The sequence below is a fragment of the Amia ocellicauda genome, chromosome 3 (genome assembly GCF_036373705.1).
Source record: "Amia ocellicauda isolate fAmiCal2 chromosome 3, fAmiCal2.hap1, whole genome shotgun sequence".
NCBI lineage: Eukaryota > Metazoa > Chordata > Actinopteri > Amiiformes > Amiidae > Amia > Amia ocellicauda.
This window is the reverse complement of record NC_089852.1, coordinates 42,911,232-42,923,410: the sequence shown is the minus strand read 5'-3', so window position 1 is coordinate 42,923,410 and position 12,179 is coordinate 42,911,232. Positions and strand designations below refer to the sequence as shown.

The following is a 12,179-nucleotide window of genomic DNA, read 5'->3' as shown; positions in this document are numbered from 1 at the left end:
CAGTCTTTCCCTTTCTCTGTCTCTCTCACTCCCTCTCCATCTCTCTCCCTCTCTCTCTGCCTCTTTCTCCCCATTTCTCTCAATCGTTCTCTCTCTCAGCCCAGCACCGCAGCACACTCAAGCTATTTCAGTCGAAGTACTGCAGCACACACAGCCTCCAGGAGCTCGGGGTTAGTCAGCAGCGGCCCGGCTGACAGCTGATGTACCTGCAGAATATAAATTGATGTTGCTGTGGAGACAGATCACCTCCTCCTTTGTTTTGTTTTGGTATTGTTATTATTGTTCCACAACAAATACTCACACATACCCAAATATAGACAAAAACATATTGATTGAACTAGGATAAATAAAGTAATATATGTATAAAATATACGTCATGTGCTTAGGTTTTAAATAATGGCCAAATACGGTATTTTTTTAATAAAATAAAATCGGTGAATAGCACATGGTGTTTTTATGTGAAAACATTACCAGTAAATTTGCATTTTTGTTGTGAAATAGTTCACCTGCCTTCTGTATTGAATGTATGTATAAATATATACACACACACATTATATACAAAATTGATATCATTCAATTCCCTTGATATCTCTTGACCTGGTAGAAGATAAAGTAGAAAAGGCCACACTTGCCCATTCAGATGAGGTGATTTTCCGTGTTAAAGCCCTACGTGGAGAGCTGATAACAGTCAGAACGGTTCCAAACAAGATAGAAAATTGTCACAGCAGAGGCAGGAACGAGACACTTCAGGCTTTACTGAGAGCTTAATTAGATGCACTTGAGATTGTGACTTCTACACTTCACGTAATTAAAGTCAGATGTGACTAATTAAGTTGACAGTAAAACCTGAAATGAATCAAAGCAGTGTGCCATTTGAGGTACACACACACACACACATCTATATAAATAAATGTAACATTTGGATTTTATTTATGTTATCCATTAATTTAGAGGATAGATTGTGGAGTTCCTGATCACTAGGCATTTCACAAATGGATACTATATGCAAAAAGCATGTTACCTACTTACAGGAGAGTCATGTGATCAGAAGCTAATGGGTTAGAGTACGACCTGCACTTTTGTCTGTGGGTGAGACATGCAGGCACATGCAGGGCACCTGGGTGCTCTCTGGTATAGGCAAAAACAAACCTTCATTGTCAATTCAAACAGGAAACTCCGCGACGACGCTGCGCTTGTGACAACACAGCAAATAGGAAAGGACGAAAGCGCCCCTCTCCCCTCCTATCAGATGCTGACAAGCTCAAGAGTGTAATCTGTTGGTGGGAGACTTGGATTTCACAGAGGAAGCAGTTGGTGGCCTCCAGCCAAGTTCCAGAGTTGCCAGTCTAGCACGGGCACCCCAGGGACTGCCCACATGGCAGCTGCCACCAGGTGCATCTCCATGTGTGCTGCCCTACATGGAAGCCCCTCTCGTCCCAGGCCCTGAGAACGGAGGCATCAGAGACTCCTCTGTGGCGGCAGCAGTCGACTACACCACCTCTTTTGATACACAGGGAAGATAGTATCTGAAAACTACCAAAGCCTGCTGAGGTTGAGCAAATAATGGGAAAAACATCTGCTCACTCATTTTTCTGTTTACTGCTGTCCTAATATGATGTAAATCACATAAGCAATTAGCAAGCTGTGTACATCAGCCTTAATTAAATGTGGGTTACTTGTCACCAGAACCACATAAAACACGAGTACGAGGCGCTAACAGTAGCAACATGAGTGAAAAAGAATAGTCTATTAGTGATGTATTTCCAAAGTAGCTGGTAAATTGCTTGACTGGGATCAGTATGTCATAACAATAATAAACAAATGTATTACTTCATAAATGTGGCAGGTTACTGTTATATATCTGTTTCTTTTCTGCCCTACAAAATGAAATATTTTGTTACAGATGTAATCACATTTTTCACAACAACAGACACATAACAACCATTGATAAAAGCAAATGTAACTACACAAACCATTAAGTATTACATTTGGAGAAGGTCTAGAAAAAACACAGTATTCTCATACAGTTCATTTCAAACACAGCTACCTTTATTTTAAATCAAATTCCCAATTGTTATAATTTTGTACGTGAATACGCCTGTGACGATCTCGTACTGGCGTTTCAAAGAATGCCCTGAAATCCGGAGTGATACCCAGTCTGTTATAAGCTCTTTTTTCCACTGCGCAGACAGCCCACAGCTATGAAGGAGAAGATATAAAGCAGACAAATTCAGCCCCAATGGCAGAACAGCACTGAAGGTGAAGTGACAGAGCTTTTGAAATCCTCTTAAGTCTGTATGTTTGCAAAAAGCAGGGGCGTCACAGGCAGCTCTCGCTCTCACAGGCCCTCTGCTTCACACTCTCTCTCACTTACGCTGTAAAACAGGGATGCCTGCTGACAGCTGCTGCACCCTTCCGAAAAGCCGCCGACAATGTACTGCGAAGAAGAAAAAAGAGACCAAAAAAAAAAACAAAAAAAAACAGAGAAACACCTTTTTCCCTATTCCAGAAATCTGTCACTTTTTGCGCTGTATCTTCCCTTCAGCTCTTCGCTCCTGCAGCTGACACTCTGCTCATTAGGTGTGACTACAGGGAGCCGGCGACACGGTTACTGTGACAACCGGGGAGAGTGACACACCCACAGTGACACCAAAGCCAGGGATGCCACATACTTTCAATAGGGACTAAGAGGGAGATCTGAAGAATGTGCCAGGTGGGACACTTGACAGCAGAGGCACCGTTTTTTCTCGGCGGAAGAAAGAAAAGAGAGAAAACAAAGAAACACACCTTGAAAACAAGCTTTGGAGTTGACTAATGCTCTTGTTAGCTGTCACAGCACACTTCGAATAGCATCTCCTACTGCAGCAGCACCCACAGACAAAGACATCTTCATCCAGGCTGCTGTAGTAGAGTCTGTTTTACCTGCAGGTCCATGTGCCTGCTTTTAACAGGACACTGCACAGCGTTTGATTTCTTTTTTCTTTACAGCGGGTCTTTTGGTGTCTTTCTCTTGCATGTATGACTCTCTCTCTCTCTCTCCCTCTCTCTCTCTCTCTCTAGGCTAGTATAGGTACAGTTGTGCTAAGGACCCATAAACAGCATTCAAAAAGCCACTTGGTGTGAAGCTGTTTAAGCAATGTGGTTTTGAAAGGGGAAGAGCACATATTGATATTGCAAAAGTAAAAAAAAAAAAAGTGATGTATATTTTTTTCAAATATTATTCGTAGTTTTTTTTTGAGAGAGAGTCAGATTTGGGACTGCTTAATGTCACCAGAGAGGGATTGGCAGAAACAGTTCCTACAAATATTAATGATTATGTTCTAATTCAACCCACAGCTATGATCTCTAAAAGCAGTTGTAGTGCTTTCAATTGAGTTGTCGGATAATTTATGTGATTCTGAAGGGGGCTTTAAAATAACTGATCACTCTATACAGGACACACACAGTCTCTCCACGTCGGAGCTGAACTTTTAAGGCATAATTTCTTCAAAATGATGTGACAGCCTATCATGTTGCCAGGCAACCCAGAAAGTCAGCTGACACCCCTGAGCGAAAAAAAACAACAATGTCACTTGTTTGAGTACTTCCAGGTTACAGGCCCTGGATAACTGTCTGCTTTTGTAGAAAAGACTCAGCGTTGTACTGTAATGATAAGTGACACTTGTACACACAAGCAAATAGGCCATGCACTAGCAGTTTCTAACAACCTTTTTTATTAGTGACTGGTACAGTTAAATACCAACTTAGACAGCACAGTATTTTTGCATGCAATGCTCTGGAATTCCCAAAAGGTTAATGTATATTAATAAACAGTAAACATGGAAATAATTGTATTTTTAAATGAATATCCTTGTGCGTCACACTTTTGAAACTTTTTAATAGATGAGTCTATATTACATGCTATAATGCACAGAGCACCATCAAAGGGTTCCCTGTATGTACACCTGTCATTCCTAACCACTTACAAAATTATCAAACTTCCTTCTGACCCTGCCACCTAATTACAATGGTCCCCTTTAAATCACCTTCTTTGTCAAAGCACACAAAGCGCTTGAATGGAGGACAAAGATGGTTGTAATGCATCGTGATGTTTTGAGGTTTCACACATTTAGGCTGAAGGTTTGGTGCAGCATTAACTTTACCTGTCTATTCTGGGATTCTTCTTTAATTTTTTTTTTCTTTTCGACTGCCTAAGCTGTAAATACACAAGAGATGAAGTCAGACCTAACTGTAGTCTAGTCTTTATCCAATGACACAGAAACAGGCCTTGGAATAATGTGGAAGTCTAAATAATATTCACATTTACACACTCCTTCTCCTAAGTCAGTTCAATCAGTTGGGATCTTTACTGTTTCCCATCGGGGCTGAATTATTGTGTTCAATAAACTCAAGACAAAAGTATAGCTTCATTTTATTTTGTTAATTAAACCAACTAGAACATCACTGAGAAGGCATGGCAAAGGTTAAACTGAATAGCAGGTCAATTGATAATGGTCTCTGTATATATATATATATATATATATATATATATATATATATATATATATATATATATATATATTTAGAATGATATGAAATACCTTGAGCCCCTTCTATATAAAACAAAGCACAAAAAAAAAGGTTTTCCACAGGTGATGTCAGCCCCAGCATCAGCATCACATTTTCACTCCGTCGCACGAATAAAAGCAATACAATAGGAGGGTTTCATTTTCCTATTGTGTCCGTTTCACTGGGCAGTGTTTTGGATAGGGGAAGCTGACAGGTGCATGTGTTTGTGCCTCTGGGCTATGGCAGAGATAAGCTCTTTTGTGACCCCGGGAGAGAGGTGAGCAGACGCCTATGGGGAAGCAGAAGGGGGAAGAAAAACAGAACAATGGGGTTGCTGAAATGGAGATGCTGCCCCCTGCAGTGGGGATGACCTTATAGCAACATTAGCACAATGCTGTCCTGTCAAACCCAGCTGGGAGGTGCCCGCAGCAGGCAGGCCTACCACTAGGAGACTGCAGTGTGTGAACAACAACAAAAACTAAGATGCTCAGAGACACGGAGAGAGGACAAATACAAAAGGAGTAAAATTAAGAAGAAGAAGAAAAAATAAACAGAGAAACACAAACTGGTCACCGAATACATAAATAAAATGACGAGCTGTCTGTCTGGAGGAAAAACAAAATAGCATATGAAGGCCTTGGCTAAAAATGTCCTTTTCAAGACTAATTACTGTCAGTGGGCTAGGCAGCAGTCAGAATGAGAGAGAGAGACAGAGAGAGGGAGAGAGAAAGAGAGGGAGAGAGAGAGCAGGGAAAGTAGAGCAGGAATGTGATGCATTGACCTGTCTGACAGACTGACATCCTATCCCCCCCACCCTCACTGGATTCAAACGGCACAGATCAAATCTCTCTGGAAGAGCTCAATGCCGGAGTAGCCCTTGTCTCCATACAGGGCCAGCCTGCAACTAAAGCATTGGCCAGAGAGAAAAAGGAAAACATTTGAAAGAGAGGTGAGGACCACGGAACTAATGGAAAGGTGGCATATGCTGTGGTTCTTCACTACATATCTGCAGCTGGGGTGCTCCCAGACTGCTGCACGTTAGACAAAGCCTCTGTCAAACTTAATGAAGAGTAATCTAATTAAGCCACAGCTGCTGTTGACAACCTTCATTTTGAGATTTTGGTTTTATATATATATATATAAGCATAACACTATTTTAAAAAGCCACCGAAAACATTCACAGCATTTAATGTTTGCTATTGGGCTATTGCTCTTTACATAGAAGGGATAATTGACACACTAAATTCTGCAGTTTTCGCAGTAGGTATTTATATGTTTGTTTTGCTGTATACCACACACATGTTATTAATTTATTATGACTATTAATAATTTACAAAAACTCAAGACCTAATATCCAGAGTCCATATACTTCCACTCAACTATCCCGACAATAAACAATGGAGTGGCTGTGGGCATCCCATAACCACTTTCACTCCAAGTTGTTATTATTCACCTTGCATCTTTTCAACACCACGTAACAGCATCATATTACCCGTTTGGGAAGTGAGTCTTCCTCATCAGTTACACGCAACATACTGCACTTTAAATACGTTGGAAAAACACCCTGACTGGTTTTGTAGCAGGTACTGGAGTGCACTGCACAGTACGGCGAGAGAAATTATCAATGCGCAGTGCAGAGCTGGGACCCGTACTTGGCTGTACTCACATTTGTCTTGACCTACGAGGCTGACCCACAGAGCTATTATTGTCTTGCTGGCACACAACAAGCCATGGGGACCACATAAGGAAAATCATTTTTCAACACTTACCGTTGAGTGCGGCGCGCTATAGAGACTACAGAAGTAAGGCTGTTAATCAGGAAAATCAGAGCTCTCCAAATAATATACAATGGGTTGATGTGTACACAGTTTTTGCTTGCCTTAAAAAGCAGTAATTAATGGTAGGGGTTTACCTCATCAGATCACGAACTTATGCATTTACATAAGGACAAACAAAGTCTTTGCGTAGTGAGTTATTTTCCTGCATTTCACAAAGGTGCACAATTGAGAGCACAGTACATACAGAACTAGCATCTCTCATTATGCGATTAAATTGATGATATCCCAATGCTATACAAACAATCTATCAATCACCCCTGCTTTGCATATCGTTACGTCACGAGGGGATTCCCGGGCGAAGCACAAAGACATTGATAGAAAAAAAACAAACAAAAAAAACCTTCTGTGTAAGAGACACTAGAGACTTATCAGCTGGAAACCTTTCTGCTTCAGCGCTTCTGTAGTATTTTCCACTATAGTGTAAATGAAACAGATTTCTGCATTATGCAAGAAAGGCATGCGAGGCCTGTGATAGCTGTGATGCACGGCATATCAAAAAGTGGGAAATAAAATGTGGCAAGCTTTCATCGTCAGCCAGCGTTTGCAGGGAAAATGTCTCTTGTAGAGAAACACGAGAGACTTTTATGTTATCGTCAGGAGGGGGGGGGGGTTCCCACAGACAGAGCGTGGCATATGGTGCCTTGAATTTTGGCGATGACAAGTGACAAGTTAACAGAGCAGTCGGTAGGGGGTTGTGGGGGTTTTGTGTGAGTGTGTGTGGGGAGGTGGGGGGGGTGCATTGCTAAATGCTCTCATCTGTTTGTGCCCCCAGGCTTTTACAGTATTGTTTTATGTAGATGAGGTTTGTAACAGTGTCTTCAATTTAGCAAGATATATAAATATATAACTATAATGTGAACACTATAGTGCGCCAGCTCACAACGCAATGTCAACAGTTGCCTCGGGGCATCGGTTCTTTCTTTTTTTTTATCACCATTTGAGGGTGAGCACTTAGCTTCACATTGCTGCCCCCCTTTCTCACTTAATTACTGCTCTCTCTTGGGGCCCCTCGGCATCCCGGGAGCACCGCGCTTCCTTGGTGGGGATCTTTGAATAAACAAATAAATGCTTAACAAGCACTTCTTCCCCAGCCCAAAGTGGTTTACTCAAGCAGAATGTTTTTCATAATGTTTCGCTCCTTTTTTTGTCTTCTGTTCTTATGATCGCTAGAGCTAACGAGGGAAACACGATGTCTGGGAATCAACCCTGCTTTAAAATTCCATCCCATAGATAACAGCTATGTAGCAGGATGGGTGTGGGTCAACAGGATGGTCCATTTCCTGATTTATTCAAGGTCCAATGGCTGAAATGGGCCCAAACTCATCTGACCCTGTGAACATAAGTCCTGTGCAGGAAAATGAAACATCGCTAGTTTTTCCAAACATCCTAATCGCTAAATATTGTGCCGTTTGATCAAGCAATAGAGTGACCTGCAACTCAACAGAAAATCCTATGGGCAATGGCACAAATGTGTCAGGAAAGACATTTTCTAGTTCTTGTCCAATTGGACCACGCAGACCGATTAATACATTGTCTCCACAAACAGAGTCACAGATAGAGGGACAGATAACGGCAAGGTGCGCGTATCAATATAAAACGAAGGCTCGGAGAATTAAATAAAGCTCAGTGAAAGAACAAGATTACAGTCATAATCCCAAACCTTGTTATCGGATATAGTAATGCGTTGCTTATGTTCCTGGCTAAATGATAGCATATTCAAATGAAGGTAAGGAGCTTTTAATAAAAGAAGGGGAAAATAGAAATAAAACCCCCAACAGATTTTCATCTGGTAAACTGCTACACACAAGGATTACTCGGCAAATCCCAGGCGGAAATTGAGGCCCGGACAAAGCACGGTTATTTATCGGCCTTACAGCTGCAAACCATCTGTACTTAATTGTAAGACAACAAACTTTATGAAGATCAGCCAGGATTTATAGATAAAGCCTCTTAGCTGTCATATGAATGAGTGTTCATTGTGTTGGGAATAGCCTGACAGCGAGTACAGTACAGGCATTATAGTCCCATTACGTCTATCCTATAGTCATCTACATTATCTTCTTCTTGATGGTGGATATTGTGTCAATTTTTAGCTGCACGTTTCACATTAAAACACCCCTGGTTAAAGTCTGAATTGGTCTAGGAATAAACAGACGCTACTGCCTCCACGCAGTAAAACTACACCAGAATGAGAGAAAGAATCCAAATAATGTTTTGTGATGAAATAAGACAGAAACTCAAAAAATCTGAAACTACCTTTTGACTCTGGGGGGAAGGGGGTGGGGACAGATTAATAAGAGCGGGGCCAAATCCCCCCTTACCACTTCTTGAAGTTGATGTGCAATCAATTCCCAGCCTAATCCTATTTACAAAGGTTATGATGATTCTGAGGCCTACAACAGTTGCTCAAGCCGGTATAGGTCACGCACATACACAAAAAATCACATTTCTACACCAGCACTCCTGTATCTCTTAAGGAAGGTTTAGTTTATAGATATATATAAAAGATAGACTATTGCTGCTATGGTTACAGTGAAGAGGTTACTTCCAGGTGCTCTTGGTTTGGATAACCCGCCCCCCCATCCCTACAGGCCCCACACTGACAACGGCACAGGCCCACTAATCACAGCACTCTCTCCGCCAGCCTCACGCTGTTATCAGCCGCACGCAGGCCCCGAGTCTCTACGGATTTCCCGTCGTCTCGCAGGGGAGCGCCGGCTAAAGCCATCATCAGCGAGCGACAAGACTCACCCCCCTCCTCTGTTGCAGTCCCTTTACCAGCTCAGCCACTTTCAACACAGGTCCCTCATATACTTCATCATTCTTACAAAAAACAAATATCAATTTTCATGCGTTTGTGTTGAATTAGACTTTCACTTTTATAAGGATTTCTGTAGGGTGTGGGACAAGTGACATCACAAAACCAGACCACCCCCCAAGGTTAAGATCCTTACAGCATAATTCCAGAGAGCAAGGCTGAGCGTGGGAGATAAAAGGCAGTGACTTTCCAGGCACCTTTATTCCGGTCATTAAACAAAAGCACCTCAACTGGCATTAACTGGCGGCTGACTAAGCAGTCTCACAAAGGTAAAAGGTCACTGTTGTGGTGTCTGTAAATGCAACTTTACTTGTCACTCTAGTACCAGAGACCAGTTTAGGAGAAAGTTTATTTATTTCACAACCAAAACATGAACAAGGTGATTCACAGTTTCTCATATATTAGCTCATCTTGATAAATATGATTGGCTGATTGCAGTTATTTAATTGGACACTGATTTTGCTACATATTAGGTAGAAACTCAATGGAAAATATTAATAAAATGTGGCAAGGAGTTAATGAATTTCAAACATTGTGGATTTTGTGCCATACATAGGTGGCAACCCAAAATTATACTGAAAGCAATTAAAGCATTAGTTTTACAAGTCATACATTTCTCTCTGTCTCTCTCTTATATTTGTATTTATATTTATGCACACAACTGTTGTCTTTTAACTTGGTCTAAAAGTTTGTTTGTGGTAAATCTCTACACGCAAAATTCCAGTGTGGCCAAAACACAGACGGGTTATCAAAGGCCTCCAAAGCTCATGGGCAGTTTAATTTATTTATTTTCTTCCTCAGCACTAATTCCTTCCAACCCATATGCTGGGGGGATTACCACATGCTAGTAAATTCTGTCTGGATTTGGCCTGAGGTAATTACTTTAGATAGCTGTCATTGTGCAGCTTTGGATTAAATCCTGGGAATCGATTTCTGACCTGCTCCCCAAACAGAGACCATAGCTGCCCACTGAGAGATGGAAACACAACCCTCCCCAGCCTGTCGGCAGGCCCTGGAACACACTCACTGCTCAGTGTGGGGCAGCAGGCACCGGCTTCATTCATCTGATGATTAAATCACAGGGATGTCATGGCGGTTCAGATTCAAAGGCAACGCCGACAAAACACAAACACACACACCCACACAACCAATTAGGCGATGTGAGCGCCCAAACAAATCAACTTATTTCAGTATGTGAAATCTGGGGCGTTAAGTGCCAACAACTTTGTAACTTTACTTACAATTTTGCGGAATATTTACAGTTTATATTGTTAGCTAATCAGTTAGTTAGTTATAGCTCCTTAAGAGACTGAAAACACTAAATATGATGAGGAATGAGGAAAAAACACCTGGGATGCGTTGCTTTCTATTAAAAAAGCAATACTGCACTCCTGACGGGGGCCTGGCTGAAGTCCTGCTCTGTCATGGGAGCCATTAAAAACCAGGAAGCCCCCGAGATCAGCAGGCAGCAGTTTGTGATGGGCCAATCGTGTAACTTGATAAAGGGCAGTGATCCATCTGCAGTCCTGAATCAACTCTGACACAGTTTCCATGGAAACATCCCCAAGAAAGAAAGAAAAAAATGGACAGAGAGAGAGAGAAAGAGAGAGAGAGGGAGGGAGGGAGAGGGAGAGGGAGAGACCTGGAGGACAAATATTCTCCTATGCTGTCAGAATTCTAAGAGTGCAGTGACATGTCAGAGGCTTGGGAAGGGTTAAATCTGATGAGATGTGACATCCCAGGTCTCTGAAGGCATTGTCATAGTGCAAATCACCAGGGCATGGACACATGTCTCCTGGTGCTGGGTAATTGCTCTCGGAAGTGCAGCCTGTATGGTATCATAGAATAAAAAACAATAATTAAATAATTAAATAAAGAAACCAAACTAATTAAATGAATCAAACTCATACATACATACAGAAATAGTGGATCGCATAATTTAATTTGGCAAAACTACAAATATTTGTTTATCGTAATCCAGTCCCTTTTCAAATGAATCCTTTGATCCTTCAATTTAAAGAACCTCAAAACAAATTATAGTTTTTAGATTTTTGCTGTAATTAAATATTGTATTACTGCAAATAAATTAAGTATAATTTAATGGAAGTTACATCATATTAAACAATCCCATTGAATATCCACATACAGTGATACCATAATTTGGACATCATATATAAGATACTTTTAATACAATTGGATTAAAGAAATATATATATGAATAATGTAATTGTTACCATAATATTTTCCTAGCAGGCAAAATTTTAAGATGATCTGGATTAAACACATGAGATCAAATATTGCAGGAATCTAGGATGATTTAACAATCTACACAACCTGATAAACCGCTGATTGTCAAATTTGTATAATAAAATTACGCTATATAGGGTCTGGTACAGCTTTATCTTGTTTCAATTTTAAAATGCATCTGTACAAAAATAAAGCTGATACTTTTTAAATGACATGCATCAGTAATCACATGATACTGTGCAGTCGTTATGATATTTTGATTATAATTCTTTGAAGAACAGCACATTTCTGCTCATTGGTATCAGTGTGAACAGCAGATTTCTATTACGGGGACGAGTGTGCGATGTATCAGTAGTGATAGGTCACTAAATTTGCTTTAACCCTCATTGGTGAATGAAGCCAGGCAATATCCTCTTTTTAAACACAGACAATATACAACTGAACATCAAGGCTTGCAATGCTGATTAACAGAGTGTCTGAAAACACCAGCTAGGAAAATTAAGTCTTAACCTCCCAGGCATCCATCACAATGTATGCAACACAAACAAACTGACATTTTGTAACGGTTCTTTTGTTGTCGGTGTATTTTTTAACCGCCTAAGGTTCTGAATTAACAAAAGCCGAAGACGGAAATGTGCAGATAAAAAAGATGGCTCCATAATCTGAAGAGACCAGCTTGCCTGCCTGCTCTGTCTGTTCGAGAAGCGAAAGCACTGTGTTTAGCGCGC

General features: G+C 40.9%; 1 protein-coding gene across 2 annotated transcripts in view; it reads right to left on the bottom strand.

Annotated features, from left to right (window-relative positions):
- Positions 1 to 12,179, bottom strand: part of dscamb (Down syndrome cell adhesion molecule b) — a 165,439-nt gene that overhangs the window by 87,230 nt on the left and 66,030 nt on the right. The gene's annotated exons all lie outside the window — the stretch shown is intronic.